General features: G+C 41.5%; 1 long non-coding RNA gene across 1 annotated transcript; it reads left to right on the top strand.

Annotated features, from left to right (window-relative positions):
- Positions 1 to 209: 209 nt before the first annotated feature.
- LOC310745606 lies at positions 210 to 7,920 on the top strand. Its single transcript, XR_014540220.1, has 3 exons — positions 210 to 456; positions 800 to 956; positions 6,682 to 7,920. It is a non-coding gene; the product is annotated as an uncharacterized lncRNA (long non-coding RNA).
- Positions 7,921 to 10,656: the final 2,736 nt, after the last annotated feature.

The raw sequence follows: 10,656 nt of genomic DNA, 5'->3' as shown, positions 1-10,656 counted from the left end.
GTATGTAGCTAATCTTGTCCATATTATCAATCCATGTGCTCAATGGAATCTTTTTGCGGCTCTTCCAATTCATCAAAACAAGTTTTTTTGCTTCTAATATAGCACGGTACATCCATTTTTTTTGACCCCTTGAAACCTCCCATGTTTCTGGAATATAATTTCGAATTCAATTCAATTCCCCTAAATAATAATTTCTTTTTATTACTCTTGCGAGTAGCTCTCTCATGTGGTTGGCTGACTGTGAGTCACATGAGTGAGGCATTCCATTCTGTTGTGACTGTTATTCAAGTAACTGTTGTTTTTAACTGTTCTTCTCTCTCTGTGTGTGACAGAGAATGGCTGATGAAAGTGGTTTCTCTGGATGATGTTGAAGCAGTGTGTGTTGGTGTGGTTTGTCTGGGGTGAAGATCCCTAAATGTTAATAAGGAAAAACCTGTGCTCTCTATAAGCAACAAAGTGAGTAAGCATGAGATTGTAATTAAATTATTCTCAGTTATATGTTTATGAAAGTAAAGATCTTTTGAATGTCTGGATATTGCAGATCATCAATATACATACACAACAGAGGGTGCTGGATGATATGGGATCTGTTACAATGTTGACCTTCATTTCATGCTTTTGTTGAGTTAACAGATGCTTAACGCTTGGGGCTGCTAAGCCCAGGGTTAGCAGACACAGCATAGGTAACATGCTGTAATATGCTATTTTCTCCCAGTGCATCTAAGACACATTCAAATGTCCTACCTCTGGAAGGAAATAAAAAACCTAATATACTCTTTCCTGATCCTTTTCTTTTCAGATTAAGAAGCTTTAACTGGATTGTGTTGATCCTACGAAGTGAAGTAGGTACAGAGGATTTTCTCTGTTATATTACTGGTAACAGAAGTTTACAAAGCCAGCCATCTCTCGTGTTCCTCTGTGACATTTCTTAAATGCACAGTGGTGAATTATAAAAGGTATTGTTCAGATCCAAATCATCTCAGAGGTGTTTGTTCTCTGTTAATGTCCTGTTTTCCAGACGACTAAGCCTGGTGCCAATTTGGAGCTCGCTTTTCCATCAGATATTGATTCAGAAATTCTGTGGCGTTTTTTTGTTTTCTTGGTTCTTTTTTTTATTCAAGCTTAGTGACCTCCATAAGCTTTATATGCTTTTTCATGAGCGACGGTGGTAGGCCTAAGGTATACATCCTTAGAATAACAGGAGTACCAAGAGAGAAGCCTCAAAAGGAAACTCAGCGCTGTTAAGCATGCAGGGGTTTTGACTCCTCACCCTGTCTGGCCTGCATGTTTCTGATCTCCAAAATACAGTGTGAAATCTAATGAAAAGAATCTCTCTTTCAAAATTTTCAGTTGACCTAGAAATGTTTTGGGAACAGTGATACGTGCATTCCCCAGCTTTCCTGGGCTGAAGAACAAGTTGAAAGAGGAACAAAAGGCGAAAAGTAGCCTGGCTGTTGAAATAAGTGGCAGGAATTAACAACCACACATTTTAATTTAAAGCCCACCAAGTTCCAAGGCTTCAATTTTGAGTGAATGCTGAAGTCCATTAAAAAAAATGGGCTGAGATAGACATACAATAAATGATTTGAACATGCTGTCAGCCGATTATTCCCCCCTTTAATGTTTTCCTGCAGATATAAAATATAACAATTCACTCCCACCCCAGATGCATAGAACTATATTTAAAACAATAGCTCATCTCATCATTTAATTCAACTGGTTATTGAGTTTCTGTGTCAATCATTAATGCTTTTTTAAAAAAGGAAATTTTTTTTTTTTGCACAAATTCATGGAGGGTAAGGCTGTCAAAGACACATATGCATTGCCATTTCACAGAAAGTTAACACCTAGCCAGACTGGAAAATGTCTTACTTTGGTTCAAAAAGGGTTCCTGCTGTCAAAGCTGCTTTTCTGCTGGGAGGAAAATTCTGTTCTTTCCCAACTTCTCTGGTTCTTTCCCTACCCTTTCCTTTCTAAAGAAACAGTGAACACATAAACATTGCTGTTTTATTTATTCTTAGCACCTAAGTGACTACCTTGCAATTGGGAGGAATGGCTACAGCAATGTTAAAGCATCTACTTTGCATGCACATGGTCCCTAGTTTTGGGGTAGGTCTGGGAATGTCCCCTGTTGAAACACTGGAAAGCTGCTGCGAATCAGTGTAGGCAATACTGTGTGAAATGGACCAATGGCCAAACTTGGTATAAGGCAGCTTCCTGTGCTCCCTATTGCACAAATGGTGCCCCATCAGCTTATTTCTTTTGGAATGGGGGAGGAACCACATTTGTTGACTAGACAGACCAAATGATCGCTTTTGAGTTGCATGAGAGGTAGGGCTTTTAGCCTAGAGTTGTGCAAAAGCTACCAGCCAAGAGCAGCATATTATGGTGGTTCTTCATGTGTATCCAGCCTCATTCATATTCAGGTGAGTGGCACAGCCCAGTGGAACTTAGTAATGAGTGGGTCCCATTGAAAATGGCAGGATTTCAATTAGTCATGACCAAGGAAACCAATGGACTAAGTCATTACCAGGCTAACTTACAGTGCGATCCCAAATAACAGACCCTCCAAGTGTCCCTATTTTCCAGGGATAGTCCTGGATTTACAGAAGCCACCCCAGTTTCTGATTTGATCCTGGACTGTCCTGCTTTTCCTGAGGATGTCCCTATGTTCATCAGAAAAATGTTGGAGGGTGTGGTTAAAGGTAAAGGGACCCCTGACCATTAGGTCCAGTCGTGGCCGACTCTGGGGTTGCAGCGCTCATCTCGCTTTATTGGCCAAGGGAGCTGGTGTACAGCTTCCGGATCATGTGGCCAGAATGACTAAGCCACTTCTGGCGAACCACAGCAGTGCACGGAAATGCCGTTTACCTTCCCGCCAGAGCGGTACCTATTTATCTACTTGCACTTTGACGTGCTTTCGAACTGCTAGGTTGGCAGGAGCAGGGACCGAGCAACGGGAGCTCACCCCGTTGCGGGGATTCAAACCACCAACCTTCTGATCGGCAAGTCCTAGGCTCTGTGGTTTAACCCACAGCGCCACCCGCGTCCCTTGGAGGGTGTGGTAGGACATCCCTATTGTCATTGGAGAAATGTTGGTGGGTATGGACTTATCCAACCCCTGAGTCATCTGAAGGCAGCCCAGTATAGGGAAGTTTTAAAATGTTTATTGTTTCATTATGTTTTTTATATATGTTGGAAGCCACCCAGAGTGGCTGGGGCAACCCAGTCAGATACGCGGATATAAATAATAAATTATTATTGTTGGAGGGTATGAAATAAACCATGTCTACTCAGAAGTAAGTTTCATTGGATCCAATGGGCCTTATTCCCAGCTGAGTGTGGGTTAGATTGAAGCTTTATTCTGTTGGATCACTGGGATTTTGCCGTGACTAACTTTGACTAAATTAGAGGGGACAAACTCTTTTCCCGGTGTTAAGGTTTCGTAAAGCTGACAAAGTCTTTCCTTTCTATTGAGCTCATTAAGGCATCGTACAAAAATGGCATATCTGTTGTCACGCTCTTCTATTCTTGAATGACAAGGTAAATTACGTTTGCCTCTCCCCCACCTCCCTTCTTTCCGTACTACCTAATAATACTTCAGCCTCCACAACGGGTATTTTTACAGGATGCAGCATGTCTTTTAACAATAGGATTCCAAAACAAATGTACTCTGTGACGAAAATGACAGTGACACTCTGATGACTCAGAGGGTCCTCTCTTGGGCTAGAGACAGATGTAATATGTCTATAAAAGGAGGGGGCTCACCATCCATTATTCAGCTATGCTCCAAACTTGCCTTCACAATGGAAGTGTCGGATGAGCATCCCAGCCTGTCAGTATTGAACCTTCCCACTTGGGTTGCATTCTGTTCATTCTATTTTCCCCGATGCTTCCCTAACTCTTCATTTCTATCTTATATTTGAGCTTTCACACAGTGTAAAAGCCACTTTGGAAATATAGCTGAATATAGCACTTGTTTAGCACTCATTTCCATGTAATTTGCTTCTGGAGAAAACATGTTTGAAGCTAACACAGAAATGCACTATTGTCTTCTGTATTTCCAGAAGGGGCATTTATGTCATGCAGAATCATAGAATCTTATAGTTGGAAGGGACCCAAGGGTCATCCACTCTACCCCCTGCAATGCAGGAATCTCAACTAAAGCATCCATGACAGACGGCCATCCAACCTCTGCTTAAAAACCTCCAGGGAAGGAGGGCCTACAGCCTCCCCACGGAGACCATTCCACTGTTGAACAGCTCTTACTGTCAGAAAGTTCTTCCTGAGGTTTAGTCTGAATCTCCTTTCTTGCAACTTGAAGCCAGTGGTTCAAGTCCTACCGTCCAGGACAGGAGAAAACAAGCTTGCTCCATCTTCTACGTGACAGCTCTCAAGATATTTGAAGATGGCTATCATATCTCCTCTCAGTCTTCTCTTTTCCACGCTAAGCATGCCCAACTCCCTCAACAATTCCTCATAGGGGTTGTTTTCCAGATCCTTGACCAGCTTGATAAACATGCCATGAAATCCCCTTTTACCTTTAGCCTTGTTCCCAGATGGTGGGGTGGGACCGGGACCTTTGGTCCACCAGATGTTCCTGAACTACATCTCCCATCAACTGCAGGCAGCAAGGTCAAAGCTGATAGGATTTATCATTCAACAATATATGGAAGGCCAAAAATTGCTGATGCCTGTCCTAATGTCAGGGATGGTTCAGCTGCCGGTCTGCACGAAGACAAGCAGTAAAGTTGATTTTTGATTCAGGGAATAAAACAGAGAAACCGGTGAGCAAGACAAGCCCTGGTATAGCATTTGCCAGAACTGACAATCTGCGCCTCTCACTTCCCCTTAAGTCTCCTCCTTGGCAGGTTGTTTTCCAAGCAGACTTAATCTCAAGGAGGGGACCCCTACACCCCTCTGCGCATGTTGTTCTGCTACATGTAACAGTCTCCATGCCTTTGGAGACAAGGCAGGAAGGGAGCTGAATACAGTAGACTGGAAGGCTCCTGTGAATCTGTTGCAGCCTCAGTCCCCACCTCCTCCTCAGCTCCCTGTCCTATGTCTGCAGTGTTTTCTTCTTCCTCCCTCTCACTGAAGCCTGTTGCTTTTTCAGCATCTAACCATTCTGTCCCTCCCTTTATTGTCCCACCACCACTCCCCTGGCTCTCAGCCTTCTGAGTCTTCCCTAGGAGGCTCTCCAGCTGGAGTCTCCCAGCAGTCATCATCATCCAGCCAGTCCCTGACACCTAAAGAGATGCTCAGTGTAAATCCAGGATCCCTGAAACAAAGATACTGAAACAAGATTCTCCAGCTTCGCCATTTAGGAAATGGCTTGAATGCTCTTGCTTCAATACTGGCAGCTACATCAGGGCCCACTAACAGCAATTGTAACCTGGTGTCCCCAGATGTTTTGGACTACAACTCCCATCACCTTTGCCCATTGGCTGTGGTGACAGGGGCTGATGGGAGCTGAAGTCCAAAATAGCCAAAGGGCACCAGGTAGAGGAAAGTTGGGCTAGAAAAACATGGCCATTACTAGTTTAGAAGGATTGTGTTTTTTTAGAAAATTGGCTATGTGAGAAAGAGAGACAGAGAGAAGTCTCTCTGAAATTTTTTTTGTTTATGGTTTTTCCCTTCCTTCGCTCCCTGTTTTTAAAAAAGAGGGCTGTTGGCTTTCTGCTACTTTTCCACACCCTCTAGTACATAAATAGGTGCACCTGCAACTCGTCAGCTCTCAATCATTTCTTTGAATAAACCACATGCTTTTCTCAGGATTTGGCTGACATCCTGCATATTTTAGGTCACTGGATATAGGCCTATCTTTCTCATCCGCTTTTGTTGCAAAAATTAAGCCACCGGTGGATTTGGGGAAAGAAGACGAATGCAGGTTTGCTTTGATGGAGATGTTTTGGAACACTTGCCAGGCTCCATGTATTGATCTGGTGAGAGCAGACCCGAGAGTTTCTGTCTTCCCCTTCAAGAAGCTAATTCTATCAAATCAAAACAGCACAGAATCCTGTAATAACAACAAGGCAGAAGAGGATATTTTGTAATATAATAACTCTGTCTGTACGTTTGAAGCAGAACAAGTGTTTTTCTGGCTCCCCAGGGTCATAATAAAGAAAGGCAAGTTGAAGAGTCCAGGATAATTATTTAGCCATCGTAAATATTTATGAAGAGCAGTGTGTTATGTGCAACTTAAAGTGGAGTTGACAATTGCAGCGTTCATCATCTCATTTCACATTGGCTAAAAATAGTTAAAACTTTTTTTCTCCCTGAAGAAAAGAAAAACATTAATCCCAAAGATGTCTTTGGCTAAGTGAAAGGGCTTTCAAAGATAAGAAGAATAGAATAAAATAAAAGCAAAACAGAAAGCAAAATCCTGCACGGTTTTAATATCAAGGGAATAGCTACCGAGGTGTTATTGTTGTTCTGTTCTTGTTTCGCTAAAGTATTTTATATAACAAGTCTGATACAAATTCCATACTGGTTACGAGATTTGATTTTCAAATTCTGGCTTTCCCTTTGAGCCCATACCAGCTGAGCAGAAAGCCAGATGTTTGCAGCTGCAAGGAGAACTGGTGCTGATGGGGTGTGATGGGGAAATGTGGAGACCAGTAGTGTTTGCACTTCAATCCAACTCCTGAATCTTGGATCTCTCTTTTGCTTCTTTCCCAGTGCTACAGTCCTATCTCCCATAGACAAAACTGATCTGAAGTCCTAGCACTGCACCCAAAATCAACAAAACTTTACTCCACATTCACCATCATTCCTCTTCCACCTTGTACAATGTATTTCTATGGAAAGCACCTAATTTTTAACCCAAGGCTAAGAGGAGTGGTTTTGGAAAGACTGAAGAAATAAATAGGATTTCCACCAGGAAGGCTTATTTCATAACCACTGTTTGCTGACAGATGCTGAGTTCATGATAAGAAGACTGCATTTGTCACAGATTTTCTATGCAACTCATTTCATATAAGCATGCTAGGACGTAATACTAGGGTTGCCATATTTCAAATAGTGAAAATCCGGACACAAAGGTTCTTGAGCTTTTCTTGGGCAAAGCTGTTGAGCCAAAATCTAGACTTCTGACATGGGCTGTCATACATCCAGATTTATACAGACATCTCAGTGATTTCCAACCAGACACTGTTTCCAATAGGCTATGCGAACCCTATACTACACTATGCACATGCCCACTGCAAGAGCATTCATTGAACATGTGGAAGAAAGCCTGAACATCTGTAAAGGGCTAGTCTTATTACTATAAAGAAACAGTATGATCTGAATCTAAGAAAAGAGACCTACAATGGAATCCTAACCAAGCTTATTTAGAAGTATGTCCCGTTTAATTCAATGGGGCCCCGGTCAGTGGGATTTTAGGATGATAGCCTTAGCTATCCCCCATTCCTCAGCTGTTACATATAATTAGTATTTTTTTAAAAGTAATTTTCATACTGGATTAACTACAAGGGAATATTTCTCAGCTATGCTCCACTAAAATAAATGCAGGAGAATTTCCTACTGGATTGTTTGTGTCCAAAGATCTTTGCTAATCAGCTCCAATTGCATTTAAAATAGATGGATGTGTACTGTTTATATTGAAACAAGACGTTTTAAGGAATTTATGGCCAAGGTTTGAGTTCTGTATTGATACATGCTGTGTTTTTCTATTTCTAAATTTCTTTAAAAAAATATATTTTAAGATTTATGGAGTTTAGATATAAACGTATCAACAGAGTTTGAGGTGTGTGGTTTAAAGAATTTTGGGGCTTACAGATGTATACTTATTGCAGAAAAAACGTAATGTTATTTTTCATTGTATTTATGTGGCCCATTGCTAGTGTTTATAGCTCCTGAAGGAGTCCTTGTACTCTGAAATGCATTGTGCACAATAAATAATTCTTGCACCAGTGAGCACCAAAGTCTTCCTTCCTTCTCCTTTTTTTGCATTGTTGTTTTCTAGTTAACTCAACTTTCTTTGGTTTTCAGAGACTGAGGATTCTAATTTGGCTACTTTAGGGAACGGGTTGCCCCCTGTAACTTTTTTCTATTTCAGCATATTTTAGGGTTCACCTGGGGTTGGGGGAGAACTTCTGTTCAGTTCATATTTAAAAAATGAATTTATCAAATTCACCCTTGCTGAAACAATATGAAAACCGAAACATAGTCATCCGAATTTTGTGATGCAGTTCTCCAACTCACCAAAGTTTACAAAAAATGCATGTATTAGGTAGGATTGTGCCTAAATATAACACAGAAAATGCATTATATTAGGGGAAATGACTTGCAAAAATGTGTACATTTATCAAAACTGCATATAAAAATTTATTAGCAGAAAATTCACATTAAATTTATGAAGAATTTTCATGAAGGGTTGTAAGAAGAAAATTCACATATTGCTGCAGAAATGAGCAGAACTGAATTTAAGACCAGGGAAAAATAAGTAACCAAGAGAACTGAAATTGACAGATCCATCTACCCCCAGGTTTGCATGAATGTGCTGCTACCTCCTCGTCCTTTCTCAGTGGCCCTATTTCGGCTCTGATTTTGGCTGCACTCAACCACCCGAGTTTGCTATTAAAAGGAATGATAGATACTGATAGTTGTGCTCTGCTTTCTGGATGTTATGCCTTCTGCAGAGGTAATTTAAAATCCTGCTTTAAAGTGCACATTTTCACTTAGCATGCATTTTAATATTCCGAGAGGCATGAAAAAGCATCAGTTTAAGATTGCCAATGTTTCGGTATGAAATGCATTTGGGAATGCTGAGATATGAAAGGCATTTATTTTCGGCACGGAAACCGTAATGTAGCAAGGCAGATATGCTGCTGAGATGAAAAGTGGCTCTATAGAAGCGCAGCACAAGGAGAACCTCGGAAGGTGCTTGTCCACAGAGTTGTTTTATGTTCCTGCTCTGAGTGCCACTGAGTTAACAGCACAGCAGATGACTGCAAAGCAATGTAAATTGTCCTTGTAGCTCAGTTACAGAAGCAACAGTCTCTGCGCGAGAACAGGAAGAGAGAAATACTTCCCAATTAGATAAAATGGCAGCCAGACGCCATGCACATCCTTGTGGCATGGGCAGGTAACAATGGTGTGAATCATATAATAGATATATCAAAGGAAGTAACGGGGGGAGGATACAAAAGGCACCCAATATCTTCCCTACTGGTGAAGTTGTCAGAGGTGTGAGAGATCAGTTTAGTCATGGGTTGTTGTGAGGAAATTGCTCTTGTTTGATGTTCCCCAAGCAGTTCATGCAGTTTCCTAGGAAACATGCTTTCTCACTTAAAACCTAACTCTTTTGCATTGCTGGATCACGAGTCACTCCAACTTTCCCTCACTTTCCTTTACCTATTAAAATGTCCTCAGCAGGTATCTGCAGAAATCCACTGAATGGCATAGATTTATTAGCCTTCATAACCCAATCCTTATTAACTTTTAACCCTACCACCTCAATAATCTGAAGGGTTTTTTTGTTTTTCAAGGTAGGGGGGAGATGACAGCTAGACTGGCAAAACTGCTTAAATCTTTTATCCTCTAGAAGAACAATGTGTGTTCCCACATGGTGCAACATTACCTTTTATGTTTCAGATGAATATTACTGCCTACTTTTCTGCGATGTTACTGCCTACTGACTGCATGTGAATAATTTCCCCCTCTATTTCTCAAGAGCAGCTATCCTCAGCCTGGTGTCCTCCACCTGTGTAGGATTTTATGAGCCCTAAGCTAGGTCAAGGATAATGAGATGATGACACTAGTGTGGAGAAGAGATTATACGGAACAATACGCTTCCCCTCTCTGTTGCTTCACCAGAAAAGCAGAATCAACCTAGATTTTTATAGGTGCCAATCCTGTCCCATTTTATCCACCTGTTTCTCCATAGCCTTCCTTTCTGTGGTTAGCTGACCTTGGCTCATTGTATATTCATCTCCATGTACTGGAGAAGAATGGGGCCACTGGTGGTGGAGGTGCTGCTGTAAGGGAGTGGAAAGAAGGACATGTTTGTGGCCAGCCATCCTATCTCTGAAGAAAAGAGGAAGAGCAATGACTGTGGGGAAAGGGGGCCGGCTGAGGCCTAACAGGTGAGAGGGAGCACTTTAGATCTGTTGCTTTGGTCTACAAAATCAGTGAACCAAGTCTGGCTTCCATGGAACCCAACGTTCTGCAGAGTATAATATGAAATGAAGACTATCACTCCGAAGGCTAGCATTTCCCCCTGATCCAATTCATAATTATTAATATACCATATCCCAGTTGCAAGTAAAAAGCAGAAGGTCCGTAATCTTCCAAATAATGGTTGCACAGTTTCAAACTACTCCATTAACATTTGTATGAGTTCAAAGCCCACCTTGCTCCCTAGCTAATATTTTTGATAAAGAGCAGGTTAATGGGTCAGTTAGCCAGATAAGGCAATTGATCACCCAGATACCAGATGCCAACCCCAGTGTCAAATTCTTGAGTTTGCAAAACATAAGTAACTGTGTCTTAACTTTACTCAACATCCCCAGCAACTGTCTGTGTTGATGTTGTTCTAATGGTCTGCTTTTGACTTCAGTAAATACCTTTTTCTTCTGCAACCTTGAAGACTACCGCACTGCAGGGTCTCATCCATGTTTCCAGTGTCCTATTTTCCCTCCTGCTATTTGC

The sequence above is a fragment of the Podarcis filfolensis genome (genome assembly GCF_964270895.1).
Source record: "Podarcis filfolensis genome assembly, chromosome: 12".
Classification (NCBI taxonomy): domain Eukaryota; kingdom Metazoa; phylum Chordata; class Lepidosauria; order Squamata; family Lacertidae; genus Podarcis; species Podarcis filfolensis.
This window is presented reverse-complemented; position numbering and strand designations above follow the sequence as displayed.